Source organism: Protopterus annectens, chromosome 2.part2, assembly GCF_019279795.1.
Source record: "Protopterus annectens isolate FY-2018-M chromosome 2.part2, PAN1.0, whole genome shotgun sequence".
NCBI lineage: Eukaryota > Metazoa > Chordata > Ceratodontiformes > Protopteridae > Protopterus > Protopterus annectens.
The window spans coordinates 454,011,193-454,032,172 of record NC_056730.1 but is presented as its reverse complement, the minus strand read 5'-3'; the positions used below and the strand labels follow the sequence as shown (position 1 = coordinate 454,032,172).

Genomic DNA, 20,980 nt, shown 5'->3' with positions numbered 1-20,980 from the left:
GTGGGAGAAGCAGAAGGGATGGACTCCTCTGCATCTGAATCCTCAAAAGGAGAAAGCCTGAGAAACGTCTTCTTCATCAGCAGAAATGCTAGAAGAATCAGAACCAGAAAAAGACAAAGCCTCAGGAGAAACATCTCTGCTCCTTTTAGGAGGAGGAGGCTGAGAACCTCTAATAAGAGTCAAAAGGTCATTAGCCATTTTAACCATTTAGGTTTGAGGGGAACGAGAAGAAACTGGAGCCTGCTTTTTAACAGGCTTGCGACTGGAAGATTTACCTGCAAGTCTGAAGGACTCGGGAGGACTGGCAACCGCCAAAGTTGCAGTAGAGGTAGTCGGTATGAGCTTGCTGTCTGAACGAAGAATGGAGGCCTCGGACACTGGCATCAGCTTAGCGGCTCCGGATCCAGCTGAAGAAGTGACAGGCAAAAGGTCAGAAGGCAAAATGGAGGCTGGAGGCCTTAGGGACTTTGAAATGGTCTTAACCAAGGCCTGCGGTTGAAAATCCCCGAACTGCAGGGGCTGCAAAGGTGCCTCACTAGCTACCTCATGACTGACGACCATCCTAACATCATCTGGGGACTTAACCTTCTGAAGCCTGTCACGGTCCTTATCCTTACATTTCTTGGGTACATCTGAAGCCTGACGACCAGCGGAGACCATACCGACAAACTTAGGTCAAACTCCAAAATGCTTACCTAAAAACTTAGCCCGACGATGAATAGTACGCGGATTAAAGGAGGCACAGAGATCACAATTAGGAACATCGTGGTCAATGCCTTAACAAATAATACAATGGGAATTAAAATCTCTATGGGAAATCTGCTTTCCACAGGTAAGACAATTATTAACCTTTTCTGACATTCATTAAGGCAAGAAAAGGGGATCCCCCCAAGGGGTACTAAGCTGTAGCTGACTTCAACTTTGCAGTCGAAAACAAAAAAGGTAAACTACTGACCGGCACTCGTGCAAGAAATGCTTCTGCTTCGGGCTCCGTGGCAAGGAAGACTGAGGAAGTGACGTCAGCTGCCTCCTTTAGTATTGGACATCCTGACATCCTTTAAAACAGATGTCAGCCAATGTCATATTTACTTACCTTTGTTATTCTAGCCGATCGAGGGCTACCGGGAGCCAGATAACCCATTGATTAGGACTGCAACAGTGAAACACGATCATCAATAGGCAGGATGCCTCCCTCTAGACATATTGGCTCAGAATTTTGACATCAAAGAATTGACTTATCTTTGTTACAGGAGAGTGCACGGTTACATTTTTGCAGTTCAATATCTAATGCAGTCTTTTCACATTTAAGAGAACAAGCCCGTGGCTTACATTAATATTTACAAATGACAGAATTATGTACAAAATTATATCTGGCTAGAATGGCAGCCCTCACCTATCTTCACCCCCCCCCCCAGGAGAACTCAAGCTAGTTTTTCAAGTGACCCTTGAGAAACATTGCTTGAGAGAGTTAGGTCTATCCGAGTATACCTTACCCCATTCCCTGTCTTGACAGCCCATCTGTGATGGCATTGCTAATCCCATTGCGGTGCTGCACTGACATCATATGCTTGCAACCCTAGGCTCCATCTTAGCACCTTTGCTGGCTCTGTGTAACCATGTTAGGGGGTTGTGATCTGTCACTACAGTGAATTTTCTTCCATACAGCTAAGGCTAAAGTTTCTGCAGTGCCCACACTATGGCTAGACATTCCTTTTCTACAGCTGCATAGCATTCCTCCCTGTGTTGGAGCCTATGACCGAGATAAACCACTGGGTGCTCTTCTCCCTCTGAATAAATCTCGCTAAGTACAGCCCCCACCCCATGGTTTGAAGCATCCACCTGCACAACAAATTATTTGCTGTAATCTGGACTGGCTAACACAGGGGGTCCTCCCAAAGCTTCTTTAAGCTTCTGGAATGCCTGTTCACATGCTGTGGTCCATACCACCTTATCTGGCACTGTTCTTCCTTGTTAGAATTGTGAGGGAAGCAGTTATGGGACTATAACTAGGGACAAACTTTCTGTAGTACCCTGCTGTCCCTAAGAATGCGTTTTGGTAACAGGTGCAGGCCATGCCTTGAATGGCTTCTACTTTGGCAGGTTCTGGCCTGATCTTACCACTCTCCACCTCTATATCCCAGGTAGGAGACCTCTGCCAAACCCATCTGACATTTGCTTGGCTTAATGGTCAACCCTGCCCTCTGTAGTCTGCCCAGCACCTCCCTGACATGTCCAAGGTGCTCTTGCCAGGAATGGCTGTAGATGGCAATATAATCTAGGTAAGCAAGGAAAAACCCTCCTGGTAGGATATGGTCTACCAGCCTTTGGAAAGTTACTGGGGCATTTTTCATCCCAAAGGGCATCTTTGTGAACTCATACAAGCCAAAAGGAGTCACAAAGGCTGACCTCTTTCTAGCACTGGGAGTCAAGGGCACCTGCCAGTAACCCTTGGTAAGATCAATGGCTATAAGATACTTAGCCCCACCCAGCTGCTCCAGGGCCTCATCTGCCTAGGCATAGGGTAAGCATCTGACTCTGTGTGACTATTTAATTTCCTGTAGTCCACATAGAACCTGGTGCTGCCATCCTTCTTTGGCACCAGCACCACTGAGAAGGGACTGTTGGACGCTTGAATCACTCCTAGTTCCAACATCTCCTGTATCTCTTCTCTCAGAGTCTGTTTGACTCTCTCAGGCACCCTATAAGGGACCTGCCTAATAGGCCTTTGGGTTCCTGTATCCACCTATTGCTGCACCAGGTGGGTGCTCCCTGGTTTCCCAGTGAACATGTCCCCAAACTTCGGTAACATTGCTCGGATTTCTTGAACTTGGGTAGGAGATAGCTGCTGGGACATTGCTACCCCTTCCGCTGAGGTGTCAGTCCAAGCCTCACTGAGGAGATCAGTCACCAGATCTCCTTCAGACTCCTCCTGCAATCTACTGCAAATGCTCAGCACGACGGCCTTGCTATCATGGTAAGGTTCATTATGTTAACATGGTACAATTTGTGCCCCTGCTTCTACCTATCAGTTCCACCACGTAGTTAACATCATGTACCTTTCTTACCACCTTGTAGGGTCCCCTCCCAAGCTGCTTGCAACTTTTTGCGTCTGACAGGAATGAGAACCATTACCTGCTGCCCCACAGCATACTCTCTAGCTCGAGCATTCCTGTCATACCACATTTTTTTTCTGTTGTTGAGCTTTTGCCAGGTTCTCCAGGGCCAAGCCCATGAGTTCCCCAAGCCTTGTCCTGAGGTTTAGGACATATGCCACAACAGACTCCTTGTGAGGTTCACACTCACCTTCCCTACTCATCTCTAATTAAATCTAGAGGTCCCCTCAACCTATGCCCATACACCAACGCAAAGGGTGAAAAACCTGTAGATACTCGGGGAACCTCTCTGTAAGCAAACAGATGGGGCAAATATTTGTCACACTCCCCTCTTGAACTGGTCTGCAAATGCCAGTAGCATGGACTTGATTGTAGAGTTTAACCTCTCAACAAGACCATTGGTCTGGTGATGGTAGGGGGTGGTCTTCATGTGCTTTACCCCACAGTACTTCCACAGACCAGCCAGCAGGTCTGACATGAAATTGGCACCTCTGTCAGTCAGTATTTCTTTTGGGAAACCTACCCTGTTGAAATTCTCTAACAAAGTACTTGCCATCTTTTCTGCCTCAATGGAGAACAGAGCCACTGTCTCAGGGTATTGTGTAGCATAATCCACTACCACTAGGATATACTTTTCTCTGTGGAACTTGGTGTTCTCAGAGGCCCCACAATATCCATAGCTACCCTCTGAAATGGCTCCTCAATCACAGGCAAAGGCATCAAAGGAGCCTTGTCTTCTGTCTTGCCTACCTTGTGGCACTGCTCATAGGTCCTGCAGTACTCTTACATCTCAGGAAATTCCAGGCCAATAGAAGTTCTGCATAATACATCTCTTTGTACGTTTTATGCCCATATGACCTGCAAAGGGAATATCATGGGCTATGGCTAGAAGTGCCAGACAGTAGGGTCTAGACAGTACCAACTGCTGTACCCTCTCACCTTCTAGCCCTCCCTCAGGGGTCCACTCTATACAGCAACCCCTTGTCCCAGTATACAGATACCCCATTCCCTTGAGAATCAGGTGCCTCACTAGCTACCTGCCTCAGGCCTTGCAATGTAGGGTCTGAGAGCAGTGCCTGTCAACTCTCTTTGTAACCCTTCCCAGCCCCCTTCCACAGGAAGTCTGGCATCCTCGGACAGTGGTGCCTCACTGTCAGTCTGGGTACTACTACTCACCTCTACCTTTGCAGTCACTCAGTCCAAGGGAATATCAGGACCCACAAGCAGCTGTGGCTCACCTTCTGTCTCACTGCTACAGCACAGCTTCCCCCCTGAAGTAACCCAGTCCTGGCTGCAAGTATGCAGTCTGTCTGGGTCTTCCTCAGGCTACCAGACCCACATGCTTGTCTCCTATCCTGACTCTGTGTAACTGCATAAGCACATGGTACTGCCTCATCCAAATCCTTCCCTATCAGGACATCTGCAGGATGGTAGTTTGGTACCCTTGTTGTCTCAAGACAACCTACTATTGGCATTTTGTCTTTCCCACTTACTGACTCTCTCACCTTTTGTTCCCCACCTTGCCTCCGTGGACATCTGTATGCCATATGGCCCCACTGGTCGCATTCAAAACATTTAACCCTACATCCTGGACATGTACCTGGACTAGTGGCTTTCCCTGCTACTGGCAGATTCTGTTGGGAGTAGTCTGTGCTGCCCACCATGGGTTCCTTTAGACCCATGAGCAGTACTGGGGGCCCCTTTCCTGTGCAGGGATGCCCTGCTTGCTAGGTATAGGTCTACCTTCTTCCCCTACCCATCTGAAGTAGCACATTGTCTCTCAGCTGACCAGATCATATATCCTCAGGCAAAGTGCCAAGGGCTTGTTCCCTCACCAAAAGGTCTGCCAGTCCTTCAGAAGTGGTGACTTGACATCCACTCACCCACCTATTAAGATAAGTGCTCAGTTCAGCAACATATTCACACACACTTTCATCTGGCTTGCATCTATTCTCACAAAACTTTTTCCTACAGATTTCAGGTGTTAACTTAAAACATTCTAACAGCTGATTTTTAACAGCAGTATAATCAAAATATTCACAATCAGCAAGTTTAGACAACACAGTTACAGCTTTACCATGGAGTAAGGGGGTCAGGAACCGTACCCAGAGCCTTTGGTCAACATCACACTGTCTACATACCCTCTCAAACATATGAATTAAACTATCAAAATTATCCCACTCTTTAAACTGCAGAAGAAATTTACTGACATTTTGTGCTTCTAGGGTCCAGTTACTCCCTTCCCCATTACCTCCATGAATCTGGCGAACAGTCAGCATCTCCTTCTCATGCTGCCTCTGCCTCTCCTTTTCCTCAGCTTCCAGGTGAAACAGTTTCTCACTCTCCTCTGCCTGCAGATCTCAGACTCCCAGCTGCTTCTATTTCCAAATGCTTGGCCTCCAACTCAAGTCTCCTTAGCTCCAGATGGATTTTTAAGTCCTCTGCAGAAAGGTTGAGCTGTCCATTCTCCGAGGGTGGTACATCTCAACTACCAGTCTGATTATCCTCCTGGTTGCTGTTTTCTGATGCAGCTGTGACCAAAGCTGCAATCATGTCTACCTTAGTCAGGTTTCCATGCACCAGTCCCCTAGCCTGGCACATCTCAGCCAGCTGGCTCCTTGTCAGCTTTCCTTACTCTTCTGCTGACATGCTGCCTGCTCCCCCCTGACTAACTAAGCTAACAAAAGAAATAAACCAATTGTGATCTGAACTCTGAGTATTCACTGTGTGGCTGATTTAGAGTACAAAACACCTTCAGGGATCACTGTACACAACCTACAGGAATTCACTCTACTTACACCACTACAAGCCAGATAGTATTTGCCAACCAGTAAATATGTGGTGTGGATATCCCACCACTACCAAACAAATATGTAGTGCCCACACCCTGACCCAGCAATCAAGGACTCTCGATCATCACCACTAACGGTCAAAAAGGTAGCACCCACTGCCAACACCCACCAATAACAGCTACTCAAAGGCTCTTCTTATTACTGTGCAATCCAAATGATGTGACTGAACAGTCAAGGCTTATTAGAGTGACTTGGTACAGTATCACTATATACATGCAATGTACTCAGAGCTTAAATTATCTCTACACAACAGCCACAGTTGAAAGGTTTAAAAATATTTAATAATAAATAAAAACATAAGACAATACTTCTTACTACACAGTGCTAGTCAAGACTTCTGAGATCACAGAGAAATAATACCGTAGAAAAGTTCGGACATCACAGAAAAACACTTAGTCTAATCTTCTACTTCTAAGAGAAAACACAGTTCTAAACAACTTACATACAGAAACAGGCAGTGCTGTTGATGTTGGATGTTCAAGACCAAATGCTCGGAGCTCTTTGATTCTCTCTCTTTAAATTGCTAACACAGAGCTGCTTCACACAACATTTTTCTTCACACTTCTCTGGTGTTCCCAGGCTAACAGAAAAGTACAGTTTTGTACCTACCATAAATGTAGATGTTAGAGTGTTCACACTGCTGCAGTCATTACACTTGGGGTTATCCTGCAGTCAGGCGGTTCCCCAGTCGGCCTGAGTTCCAAAGTCTTAGTCCGGCGTCGGTTGCTGTCACCTCCTCCCCGACGTCAGTGTGACAGGGGTATATAAGATGCAGCAGACGCCATTTTCTTCAGTTTTTCTTGCCCCAGATGTCAGGTGCCCCCAAATAGGTAGGCAATTCAAGCTGCTAATGAAACATAAATAAGAAAAGCAAACAACATCTTTCAGTTACCAGCAAATACTCCCCATTGGTAGTAAAGGGTAGAGAACCTAGGTACGTACCAGCAATAAAGAGGGGAAGGAGGGAGGGTAACCTGGACTGCAGAAGTGTGAACACTCGAACATCTACATTTATGGTAGGTACAAAACTGTACTATGTTCATCATGTTACACTGCTGCAGTCATTACAATTGGGTAGAATCCCAAAGCTGAGGTAGGTTGGCTGGTTCTATAATGCATTAGGGGTGGCTATAAGGCCCTGCAGCACTGCAGAGGCGAAGCCAGCTCTGGATTTAGAGTATAGAGGCAGATGGTAATGCTTGGTGAAGGTATGCACAGAGCTCCATGTTGCTGCTTCCAAAATATCCTTGGTAGGTACTCCTCTGAGGTAGGCCGTAGAAGTGGCTGTTGCCCTGGTGGAGTGAGATCTAATGTTGGTAGGCACAGGTTTTCCATGGTGTGTATAGCATAAACATATACAATGTCCTATCCATTTGGAAATGGTCTGTTTTGAAATGGCTTTTCCCTATGCTCCTGCAGCATATGCTACCAATTATTGCTCAGATTTTCTGAAAGTTTTGGTTTTGTACAAGCAGAAGCGTAATTGCCTGTGAATGTCCAAAGAATGCAGTAGTCTCTCCCCTTTATTCTGTGGTTTTGGATAAAAAGTTGGCAAGTGAATAGTTTGGTTTAGAGACACACTTGAAACCACCTTAGGCATAAACGTAGGGTTAGTTCTTAAGGACACCCTGTACTGGTGGAAAATGAGGAAGGGTTCCACTGCCATTAGTGCCTGTAATTCTGAAACTCTGTGCTGATGTTACTGCCAGGAGCAGAGCAGTTTTCCAAGAGATATATTTTAGTTCTGCTGTGCTAGCTGGCTCAAAAGGAGGTAAAGTTAATTTTTCCAAAACAAAGTTGAGGTCCCAAGTTGGAGTAGGTGCCCTACGGGGTGGTCTTGTGTTTTTTGCCCCTCTGAGGTACTGTTTTAGCAAAGGATTAGAGAAAATTGGTGGATCCGTGTTGTAGTGAGCGGAGATGGCAGAGGCGTGGATCTTGATGGATGAAAAGGAGAGGCCTTTGTCCAGCATCTCAGTCAAATATTGCAGTATGTGAGGAATGTTTGGTACAAGAGGGTCAAGGCTATGAGCCTGGTTCCAGGCACAGAATCTCTTCCATTTATCCGAACAGACTTTCCTGGTACTAGGCCTTCTGGCCTCCAGGATGACGTCTATAACAGCTTTGGAGAGAGGCATTGCTTGCTTGGCTAAGGTATCTTCCATGCAGCTAGGTTTAAGGTCTTTAGCTGGCTGTGGAGTATCTGATTGTTGTGCCGAGACAGCAGATGTGGTATTTGAGGCAAAATCCAGGGTGGTCCTTTTGCTAAGCTTTTTAAGACTAGGTACCAGTGCTGGCGTGGCCAGTCTGGTGCAATCAGGATCATCTTTGGCTCCTCTTGCCTGGCTTTTATGAGTACCTTTGGAAGAAGAGGCAGTGGTGAGAAAGCGTATACTTTTAGGTTTTTCCAGCTGAATGAGGGGGCATCCACTTTCTATGCTTGTGGATGGTAACTCCTTGTGCAGAATTTCTGTAGCTGGCAATTCATTGGTGATGCAAACAGATCTATGTCCGGGCTCCACCATTTCTGTGCTATCATTCTGAATATTTGTGGATTCAATTCCCATTCGTGGGGATCCATGATATTTCTGCTCAAGTCGTCTGCCAGTGTGTTTTTCTCTCCTGGCAGGAATTGTGCTTGTAAATGAACTTGATAGTTTATAGCCATGTTCCACAAGGTCATGGCTTGTCTGCAGAGGAGGTAGGAATGGGTGCCCCCTGCCCCCTTGCTTGTTTATGTACCACATAACTGTGGTGTTGTATGTCTTTAGTAGTAGTTGTCCTGGATGCAGCAGGTCCTTGAAAGCTATAAGGGGATTTTGTACAGCTAGCATCTCTTTTTGATTGATGTGAAGATGCCTTTGTTCTGTGGGCCACTTGTCCTGAATACATTTTCCTGACATGTGTGCTCCCCAGGCATAATCCGATGCATCTGTTGTCTGTGTTTGCCTGGCTGTGGGTTGAGTAAAAGGCTGTCCCTTGTTGAGGTGACAAGCTTGAGTGCACCATCAAAACTCCTGCTGAAGGCAAGGGATTAGTGGTATAACCGTTTCCAAACTTTGACAGTGTTGAGACCATACACTCTTTAGGTACCATTGTAGTTTCCTCATATGCAGTCTGGCATACGGAATTAGTAGCATGCAAGATGCCATGTAGCCCAAGGCCTGCAGACTTTTTCTTGCAGGGAGTTGGGTCTTTGCTGCCATCAATTACAGGGTGGGAGGGTGGCTTAATGGCTAAGGTGCTTGCCTTACAAACACAAGGTGCAGGGTTTGAGTCTCACAAGGGCAAATTGGCTAGGCTTAAAATGGCTCGCAAGAGCAGTTAGCTTAGTACTAAACTATGAACTATGAAGTCAGTTGTCCTTGCTTGTCTGGCATGAGATAAGCCATCTGGGCCGTTGTGTTCAAGCTAGCACCCAGGAATATTATCTCTTGTGAGGGCACTAGTTTTGATTTCTTTTCGTTTACTGTGTACCCCAGGCAACTTAACTTTTTTACAAATGCCAGATGCTTTAGAAGTTTAGAAGAATGTCCTTGCTCTCTGCTCATCCAGGTACGGGTAAATTTGAATTCCTCTCTGTCTGCAAAATGCAATTACTGGTGCCAGGCACTTTGTGAAGACCCTGGGCGCAGTAGATAAGCCAAAGGGCAGTGCAGAGAATTGATAGTGCATTGGACCAGCTATGAATCTGAGGTATCTTCTGCAGTTTTGTCTGATAGGGACGCCCTCAGGTCCAAGGTCACGAGCCATGCTTGCTTGCCCAGCATGGGAAGAAGCTGCTGTAATGTCAACATTTTGAATTTTGGAAAATCCAGGTAAGTGTTTAGAGAAGAAAGATCCAGAATGGGTCTTCAGGCTTTGTCTTTTCTGGGAACCAGAAAGAGTCTTGAGTAAAATCCTTGTCCTTGTTCCTGTGGTGGTACCTTTTGAATAGTTCCCATGTTCATGAGTGCTGTAATTTGTTTTTGAGCCTCTGCCCACTGATTTGGTGGCAGATGTGGCATTCCTTTTAACCTTGGCAGAGTGTGAAAGTGGAACCTGTAACCTTGAGATACGATATTGAGAACCCATTTGTCTTTGGTGATCACATGCCAATTGTGATAGAAATGAGCCAGTTTTCCTCCCGAGGGGATTGCCAAGAGAGTTGTTTGGCAGCTGTAGAGGGAAGTCATTGGGACTGTTTTTTTATAAGGTTGGTGCCTGTCTTCCCCTTCTTTCTGGCCTGATGGCCTCCATTGTCGAGGCCTGTAAGGACCTTGTGGCTGACCTCTACCTCTTGGACGTATCTGCCCCTTTGAGGTCTGTTCATAACTGGAAAGGACCAATTCTTTGTTGGCCAGTTTCTACTAAATCGAGGAGGCTGAACCTGTTAGAAATCCTTCGCTGTTTGCATAGATTTTGCCTTATCCTCCATTTTTTTAATACCTCTTCTGCCTTAACTCCAAATAAGACATCATGCTGCAAAGTGCATCCAGTAGTTTAGCTTTAACATGATCTGGTAGCGCATGTTCTTTTAACCATACATGCCTTCTAATGACAGAGCCTGTAACTGCTGCTCTACAGGAGGCCTCTAAAGAATCAAAACCACATTGCAAAGTATGTTTTCCCACTTGTTCAGCAGCATGCAATAAATCCTGCATTTCTTAGGAGGGAGGATCTGTATCTGGAAGCATTTTTTGTTTCAACTGAGACATCAGAAACTGTTGATATTTTAGCATGTGAAACTGGCAATTTAAGGCTCTCATTGCTAAAGTTGCAGACATATATCTTCTTTCCCCATCTGTCTAATGCTCTGGAATCTCTGTCAGAGGAGACTGGATTCTTTGCTGATGAGGCTTTAACCCCTTTGGGTCCCTGAGAAATAGTTTCAGGGTCTGCAACAGGGCTTTTATACAGAAATTTGTGAGAATCAGGGGACTCTAATACCTGTCAGGTTTAACTGGAGCTGGAGGTAAGGAATCAGGACTTAAGATGGATTCAGTGTACACATCATCCACAATATCTAACACTGGTAGAATAGCAAAGGGTCTGTGTTGAGGTAACAATATGAAGTCTCTGAGCTTTTTCTTGGATTCTGAGTAATCCTGGCCTTCCCAAAGGAAATGCTCCCTCATGGTATGTAAAGTTTCCCCAAAGGAGTAATCCTCTGGTGGAGAGGCTGATGGAATTGATTCCTCAGCAGCAGAATCCTCATAAGGGGGTAAAGAATAACCTAGGTCTGAGGATGAATCTGAGGAAATGGACAACTGGTCGGATGAGTCATAGTCTGCATCTTGTCTAGGCCTTTTATCAGGTGGGGGATGGGACCCCCTGATCAGAGTGATTAGGTCTTCGGCCATTTTGAGCATTTGTTTCTTAGGCATGGAGGCCTGTCCTGGAGACAGGATTTGTTTCTTTGTTTTTAAAGGAGGCTTAGACTTAGAAGAGGGTTTAAAGCTTAGTTGAGTAGGTCTGAAGACACCCTCTGAAGCTGCGGGTTTGCTCAGGTGCAACGGATCCCTCAGTAGGGTCGGTCTCGGTAGTCTGAAAAATTTGTATGTCTGAAAGCCCAGCCATCTCCACGAGGGAGTATGAGGCGGCCGGTGGTTCTGCAGAAGTGGTCATCAGGGGCTGCGAAGGAGTCTTGCTGAAAACTGGAGAACCGGCGACTGACCTAGAAGAGGCTTCGTCAGGTTTGGTCCTCGGATGCCTGTCCTTGTCTTTGCGCTTTTTATGAATTCTGGTCGTCGGAAGCTCCAACGGCATGGTGTAATTAAATTTTCTGCCAAAGTAATGTCGGGCAAAATCAAACCGACGTTTAACAGTGCGCTTGTTAAACCTAGCACAAAACCGACAACCAGTGACGTCGTGGTCTGGGCCTAGGCATGGGATACAATAAGAATGGAAATCCTTATGAGGTATTTGCTTCCCACAAGAAATACAGTTATTAACTTTTACTGACATCGGTCTGAGGCAAGAAAAAGTTTCCCCAACGGGGTACTTTGCTTTGTAGAAGTCTTCGGTTCTGGATTCGGAATGAAAATCTCAGAAGTCGGCAGACTGGCACTTGCGAACTGCTTTTGCTTCGGGCACCGCGCGGCAAGAAAAGACTGAAGAAAATGGCGTCGGCTGCATCTTATTTACCCCTGTCGCACTGACGTCAGGGAGGAGGCGACAGCAACCGACGCCGTACCAAGACTTTGGAACTCAGGCCGACTGGGGTACCACCTGACAGCAGGATAACCCAAAGTGTAATGACTGCAGCAGTGTAACACGATGAACATCTACATTTACATTCTTTACACCTGGTCAGAAACCACAGCAATAAAGGACATTTATACATGCAAATTCTAGCCATTAACTCTGGTCTTAAAACAATAGGCAGGATGCCTCCCTCTAGACATATCGGCTCTGAATTTTGACAAAGAATTGACTTATCAGCTTTGTTACAGCACAGTGAACTGTTAAATTTTTGCAGTTCAATATCCAATGCAGTCTTTTCACATAAAAAAACAGCCCCAGAGTGACTGTGATTTGTGTGTGCTCTTAAGGGAAACTGTACTTTACTGTGTGCGTATTTATTATCCTTTCCCTATCTTTTCACATAAGAAACCAGCCCCAGAGTGACTGTGATCTCTGTGTGCTCTTAAGGGAAATTGTACTTTACTGTGTGCTTATTATCTTTTCCCTATATGGACGCTCCCTCATTGGTGTTGGTGGTGAGGATTGAGGCTCCTTGACTGCTGGGCCAGGGCACGGGTGTCACAGGGAGGGGTCAATTTATCCCACTTAACTCTTGCCCTCCCAAATAAATTCCTCCAACTCTCTTAGCTGTCTACAACTTCTCCTCTGGTTAAACAAAAATATGCCTGGCCTGTATACCACACTAAACAGACTAAATATTTTCACCACTTGTATTTCACTATCCATATCATAATCAAGAAATTTCAGTTTTGCAGGTTTTGTATTATCTTTTTTTAGTCTCTACCCACATATCCTTAGCTGTTGTAACAACCCTTTTTAGTTCATATACCTAGATACTTCATTTTATCATGTCCACATAAATATTTGCACAGCCAATTCTCATGTGGGTATTCAGTTTACCGCTACAGCCTTTGACTTATCTTCATTAACTTTATATATTGAAAAGACATGAATCTCAACATTCCACAATACCAACATGCTCTTTTCTGTATTTATCAAGTATTAAATATTACCTACAAATAAAACTTTTCTTGATTACCTGCCAATTGTATCCTTGAATTTGAGAGTCCTTTATTTTCTTTGCCAGTGGCACAGAATATAAAACAAATAACCAAGAGGAAATAGTACACCCTTGCTTGGTTCCTCCATTTAAAAACATAGCTTATCACAGAGGAATCCTCCCACTTTAATTCTTGCCTCTGTCTCCTCATATATCCTTCTGATTAACCATATTATTTTGCTAGGGCATGCAGATGCTTCCATTTCTCTAGTCACAAAATCCCAGCTGACTTCATCAAATGCTTTTTCTGCATTAAGACGCACTAACAATAATGGCATGTTCTCATATTCTGCTTCCTCTATATCATCATTGCTCTATTAATGCTGTCAAACGTTTGCCTCCCTTCCACAAAACCGCAATGATCCATACTGACCTATATCTAATTCTGGCAACGTGTTTGCCATTCCTTTAGCTAGTATGGACAGTAACACTTTACAACAGTCTATATGAAGCAGGGTCTAAATGGTCTTTACCCTCTCTTGGTAACACAGCCACCACAACTTTTTTCCAAGATGCAGGTGCTCCCCCCTTTTTAAAATACTGTTAAACAAAACCTTCCAGATCTTTATTACTTTTCCTCTCCTAGCTTGCAAACTTCCACAGGAATACATACTGTTCTGGAGACTTCCCTGCTGGTTGAGTATGCAATGATTTTATCTCATCCCTTCCTATCCTGGGTATTTTTTGTGACAGGTCTTCCTCCAACACTGGTATAATTATGTCTTCCATAAATATTTCCATTAATTTACAATATTTCTAACACCTCTAAAGGATCTCTGGTTATTTTCTTGCCACAGGCTCCTTATGTTTTGCAACAACTTTTTCTACTTTCTGTTGCATAAGCTGTTGTGCTAAAAATTTTTGTGCTCCGTAGTTATCAAAAATAGTTGCTCATCAGCAATCCTCATAAACTCATGTATATTACCTAACTACTCCCTTATTTTCTCTTTAGCACTCTGCAGTTGCTCCTCTTTTTGTACTGTGAGGATTCCCCTTATCCTGCAATACTTTAACCTTTGCTGGCCCCACTAAATAATTTCTATTACTTAACTCTCTCTATACTATTTCTATCCCATTTTTAAACTCCATTTTCATTTTATCTTGCTCACTAGCTATTACCTTCCCTAATAACTCTCAAATAACTTTTTACTACCCATTGCTTAAATGCATCTCTTTTTAGCAGTTAGGAAGAGAGCTAGTGTCTCATTTTTCTCTTCATTACCTTGAACTTTAGTTTTTACTGCAGCATGATCTGAAATAGTTACTGGATGTGTGTCTAAGTTTTCAATTAAATGCACATGCTCCTGTGAAATATAATTTCAATCTACTCTAGCCCAGCTTTTGTACATTGGGGATTAATATGTAAATTCTGCCCGAGTTCTAACTACTGAATTTACATCTTCTATACCAAATATGTTCATATATTGCTTCATAAATCTACCCTATTTTGTTAAATTTTCCTACCTAGGCTACCCTGATAACATTCTCACTATTGCAAATCAAGTTCCAGTCCCCACCTATAAGTAATATTCCTTGTTGAAAGCTGATCATTTTTGGGGGGGAAGAAATATTTTAATCTCCACAATAATAGTTTTTGGTGAAATATAAATATATGCCAGTGTACTCCTCCTCCCTTGAAAATTGCCTCTTACGACCACAAATTTAAAATTCTCTTTTCCCTTCTATCACTACTTGAGCCCCTCTACTCCCCTCTTCTATCACTACTTGAGCCCCTCCTGCAATTAATAACTACTTCCCTTTTCATTAATCCCTGATAGTCTGATGAATCTCGATCCTCGGTTCTTTTGTCTGTCAAATTTACATGCTCATTTTTATCTGAATGTCTCCTGCAACAATGCTACCTGCATTCTACATTTCTTAATCTAATTCAATACTCTGTCTTTGTACGTACCTATATGGCCATTTGCATTCCATGACATGGACAGAGTAGCCATTATGATAGAAAGCTATTACTCCCACCTAATATACATGACAGTTCTTTTGAATGTGCATTTCTGACTTTTGGCTTACATGTACACACTGTTTTGCAGGCTGATCTTTTAAGCAGTTATTTTATCATTTTTATTTGAATCTATGTCACATTTTTAAGACTTCTGCTTTAATGAAAATATTCAGAAAACTTTACTACATTTTCAGAATACCCAATCTCCTTTTAACTTAGAACAAACACAAAAGCTACACACATTTTTAATAAATGAGGTCTACCCCTCTATATAGGAGAAGTTATCCCAATACAATGGCTGCAGCTACAGGCACTACCCAATTTAAAATTAAGGGTACTCATGCCAAAGTTCATTACACTAGCCTTAATATTTATGCTTAACTTATTCCATGTTTTTTTACCATTCCTCCCTGGACTTTTCTAAGTTGTCACAATATATTTGCAATTCCTTCATTTTATCATTGTAGTCCATACATTCTTCTTTTTGTTTGCTCCTCTTTTGTCCCCTTGCTTTTATAAATAAGCACCATACCTAGTACTCAAAATCCATCTTACAACTGATTCTGTCCCATTTTACTCTGCTGCAATACCCAAAATAGGTGCAAGGAATGTGGAAAAAAATCACGATTTGTTAACACTAAACCCCTTTTCTGCTTTATTATACAGAATCCCTCTGTTAAAAGGATTAAATGAGAACCATGTATGCCATAAAAATAAAGTTCCATTACTTTTCTTTCCAACTTTATTGGTAACGTGCACCCCTTTAATACAATTTAAATTTCCTAAAAAAATAGAATATAGCAAACATACTTTTTTCTTAAAAACTAAATTGTACACTTTCCACAATGTTATGCCATGCAAATCCTGAAGCTACAATTGTGCTTTCCTATTTTTTTTACCCAAAAAATGTATACCTCAAACCTTAATGTCTTTCATATTAAACACCAGTTGGCATAATGGTTAAGGTCTTCACCTCCCATGCATAAGGTAAAAGGTTTGATTCTGACCTCTAGCCAATGCCTATATGGAGTTGGCATGTTCTCTTTCCGTCTCTGTGGGGTGCCTCCCACCTCCCAAAAAAAACATGCTGAGTGTTTCCATCTCAAACTCATCCAAAAATGGAGTTGTTGGCAGCAACACAAACTCTCAATGGTGCTCTATAGGTGAAAAGTTCTGTACACTCAAACCACTTTTGGCATCTGCTGTGGTGAGCAGTGTCCTCAAAATAGAACACTGATCACAGACTGTGCACCACTGCAGGGATAGCCACCTAACAGTATAAAATATGGCTCTAGGTGACTGTCATGTTGATTAATGTCACCAAATGCACATGGGTATTTTCCAGTGATAAGTGGGTTGAGTACACTGGCTACTCAGACCTACACCAGGGACCTGTTCTAATGGTGGAAGTAGCGTATGTGCTCTTACTAGTAAGTGTTTGCATGCCACAAAGCACAGCAGCCCTGGGCTAATAAGCTACTGGCTTACCAGTGTCCCATAGCCCAGCTTGGGTTATCTGGGATAGCTCTGTTGAGGGAAAGCTGGACATAAAAACTAATCAATCTCCGAAACATGAAAAAAAATTGCTCTACTCAGTGTAGATTCACTGAAAGGATGGGGCTTGGAAGTGGATAACAATAGTAAGGATGGGGTGGTAAGGAGGGGGCTTGGAAGTGGATAACATAATGGTAAGGAAGATGCTGGATATCGTATACATCCAGGAACAAGATCGAAGGGCAGTGCAACACCACACCACCACTTGGCTTGGGATCCAGAGTCTACTGTTCAGGAGGACAGAGCAGAAATGGTGTGGGGATTGTGAAGTGGGAGAAGCTTCAGAAGAGAGTGAGGGATGTCATCAGAACAAGCGACAAGACTCATGGCGACAGACTCCCGTGTAAGGACAGGACCGTATTCAAAATCTCAGCCTATACCTCACAGTAGGGTTGTGATAGTGAAGAAAAGAGTGCATTCCAAAGGCAGTTGGAGGAAAGTACAGTTGTGTACACTTACCATAAATGTAGATGTTTGAGTGTATTCACTGCTGCAGTCCTAACCAATGGGTTATCTGACTCCTGGTAGCCCTCAATCAGCCAGAATACCAAAGGTAAGTAAATATGACATCAGCTGCCTTCGGTTGTAAAGGACGCCAGGACGTCCAATACAAAAGGAGGCAGCAGATGTCACTTCCTCAGTCTTTCTTGCCATAACAGTTAGAAGCCCACAGAAACCAAGGTTTAAACCAAAAGCCACTTTGGCAAAAACACTAATTTTAGCCTGTACCTTAGGAAAGGAGAACAGGAGAGGACCAAAAGGGGGAAGGAGGGAGGGAAATCAGGACTGCAACAGTGAATACACTCAAACATCTACATTTATGGTAAGTGTACGCAACTGTACTATGTTCATCGTGTTTCACTGTTGCAGTCCTAACCAATGGGTTGATTACCAAAGCCCAGAGAAAGGGAGGAGGAACCAACAGAATCAAGGATTGGAAATAATGCCCTGCAGAACAGCAGTGGCAAACCCTGCCCTGGCTCTAGAAAACAAAGGCAAATTATAATGCTTAGTGAAAGTGTGAACGGAAAACCATGTGGCAGCCTCCAAAATGTCATTAGTAGGGACACCCCTTAAAAAGGCTGCAGAAGTGGAAAAGTTGCTCTAGTTGAGTGGGTCCTAACCCCTTGAGGAGGAACCTTGCCATGAAAAGAATAACAAAGTAATGCAATGTGCAATCCAGTTGGAAATGGTTTGCTTAGAAATAGCCTTGCCCAGGGGCAAAACTGACCAATAACTGTGCTGATTTCCGAAGGTCTTTACTCCTGTCCAGGTAAAACCTGAGCTGTCTGTGCACATCAATAGAATATAGGATCCTTTCACCTCTATTTCGAGGATTAGGAAAGAAGGTAGGAAGGTGGATGGACTGATTAGGAGTCAGGCTAGAAACCACCTTAGGCATAAAGGAATGGTTGGTCCTCAGAGAGACCCTATCTGCATGGAAAATAAGAAAAGGCTCCTCAGCCATCAAAGCTTGCAGCTCCGAAACCCTCCTTGCTGAAGTTATAGCCAAGAGGAAGGCGGTCTTCCAAGAGAGAAACTTTAAATCTGCAGTGGCAGCTGGCTCAAAAGGAGGAACAGCGAGTTTCTCTAGAACAAAATTAAGATCCCAGGCTGGAGTAGGTGCCCTTCTGGGAGGTTTTAAGTTGCAAGCACCTCCGAGAAACATTTTCATCAGGGGATGAGAGAAAATGGGTTGTTCAAAAGAACAATGAGCAGAAATGGCTGAAGCATGGATCTTGATAGAGGAAAAAGAAAGACCACCCTGAAGCAAATCAGCCAGGTATTCCAGGATCAGAGGAAGGGTAGGTTGAGAAGATTCCCCTCTAGCCTGCAACCAATGAGAGAACCTTTCCCATGTGCCAGCGTAGTTCTTCCTAGTGCTAGGCCTCCTGGCCTCCCTCAGCACGTCAATCACCTGCTGGGAAAGGGAAGAAAAGGATGGATTCAGATAATGAGCCATGTTGCCAAGTGGAGACTGAAGATGAGGATGTAGAATGTTTCCCCCTTCCTGAACCAACAGATCTGGCTTCAGTGGAAGATGCCAAGGATGAAATTGGGAGAGACTGTGAAGCAATGGATACAAATGCTGTCTGGGCCAGTCCGGAGCTATGAGAATAGCCCTTGGTCTTACTCTGGGAAGAGGAGGGAAGGCGTAAACTGACAGCAGCATCCAAGGGAAGGACAGAGTATCCACTCTCCAGGCTGCTGTGATACTGTCTGGTGCAAAAAAGAGGTAGAAGATGGTTGTCTGAGGAGGAGAAAAGATCCACCTGAGGTGTGCCCCACAGTTGAATGATACTGTAAAAGATGGCTCTGTTCAGCTGCCACTTGTGAGGATCCAGGGTTTGTCTGCTCATCTGGTCTGCCAAAATATTGAGCCTTCCTGGAAGAAATTGAGCTAGGAGTTGCAGGCCCCGGGATGCTGCTATGGACCAAAAATTCATGCTCTGCCTGCACAGGGGGTAAGAATAGTCCCTCCCTGCTTGTTGATGTACCACATGACTGTGTTGTCTGTTCTGATGAGCAGGGTCCCTGGAGAAAGAAGATGCTTGAAAGCTAGTAAGGCCTGCTGAACTGCTATGAACTCCTTTAGATTTATGTGCAGGTGCATCTGCTGGGCATTCCAACGTCTCTGTATGCAACTGCCATCCAGGTGTGCTCCCAGGCATAGTCCAATGCATCTGTGATAAGAACTTGAGTGGCAGGAGGTAGGAGAAAAGGCATGCCTTTGTTTTGTAGACAGGCTGCTGCCCACCATAGAAACTCTGTCTGCACACATGGAAGCAGAGGAATCATCATATCCAGGTGCTGTGTGTGTTGACACCAAATATTCTTGAGGTACCACTGCAATTTCCTCATATGCAGTCTTGTATATGGAATCATGAGGATGCAAGATGCCATGTATTCCAGAGCTTGCAGGTATTTCCTTGCAGGGAGCTGGGACAGGCTTGCCAAGTCCTTGAAGTAAACTGAAAGAGTTGTCTGCTTCTCCTGGGTGAGATGCATCATCTGGGCGGCTGTGTTCAGACTCGCTCCCAGGAATGTTATCTCTTTGGATGGTACCACTTTCGAGTTTTCCTCGTTGAGAGTGTAACCCAGGGAAGAGTCTTTACAAATTCCAGATCCTTTAACAGCTGTTCCTGAGAATTTGCTTGAATCAGACAGTCGGTATGGCTAAATCTGAATTTTCTTCTGCCTGCAAAAGGCAATGACTGGAGCCAGGCACTTTGTGAAAACTCTGGGAGCAGTAGATAAGCCAAAGGGCAGCGCAGATAATTTATAATGTTGCTTGCCCACCCTGAAATGAAGGTACTGCCTGCAACTTTCCCTGATAGGGATGTGCAGATGAGCTTCTTTGAGATCCAAAGTTACCAGCCAGGAATCCTTTTCTAACACTGGCAGCAACTGATGCAGAACTTTGGAATTACCAAGAAAGACTTCAGAATGGAGAGATCTAGTATAGAACGCCAGGTGCCTTCTTTTTTTGTAACTAGGGAAAGTCTGGAATAGAAACCCTGGCCTACCTGCTGAGTAGGAACCGATTCTACTGCACCCAGAAGAAACAGACAAAATCTGTTTTTCTACTTCTGCCCTTTGGTTTGGAGGAGCATCAGAGAATCCTTTGGGAACTGGAAAGGTGTGGAAAGAAAACCTGTGCCCTAGGGATACAGTTATGAGTACCCATTTGTCGTCTGTGATAGTGGCCCAGACATTTGCATACAGGGCCAACCTTCCCCCTAAAGAACTCTCCAGGCAGGCAAGAACAGGCAGAAGTTGGATAAAGTCATTGAGAGTGTTTTGATTGAGATGCAGGCTTAGAACTTCCCGCCTTGGAAGTGGAAGTCTGCCAACGCTTAGAGCTTTGAGGGATAGCCACCTGTCCCCTAGAAGATTTGTAACCCCTAGTCCTAGAATGGCTCTGTCTGCTGGTATCAGGAAACGTCCAACTCTTAGAAGAATAACTCCTACTAAAGTGAGGAAGTTGAACTTGCAGAAATTCCTAACAGTTTGCATAGACATGGCCTTATCCTCCATCTTCTTGAGCACTTCCTCTGCTTTGCTGCCAAAGACCGTCCTTATGCAAAGGTACATCCAAAAGCTTAGCCCTGACAGGCTCTGGAAGGGGCAGTTCCCTGAGCCAAGCGTGCCTTCTAATAACAGATCCAGTAGCTGTAGCCCTGCAGGAGGCTTCTAAAATGTCAAAACCACAATGCAAAGAATGTTTATTGACAAGATTGGCAGAATTCAGCAA

At 44.2% G+C, this 20,980-nt stretch overlaps 1 protein-coding gene across 1 annotated transcript in view; it reads right to left on the bottom strand.

Moving 5' to 3' along the window:
• The window catches only part of HEXB (hexosaminidase subunit beta), a 783,731-nt gene that overhangs the window by 294,987 nt on the left and 467,764 nt on the right, over positions 1-20,980 (bottom strand). The gene's annotated exons all lie outside the window — the stretch shown is intronic.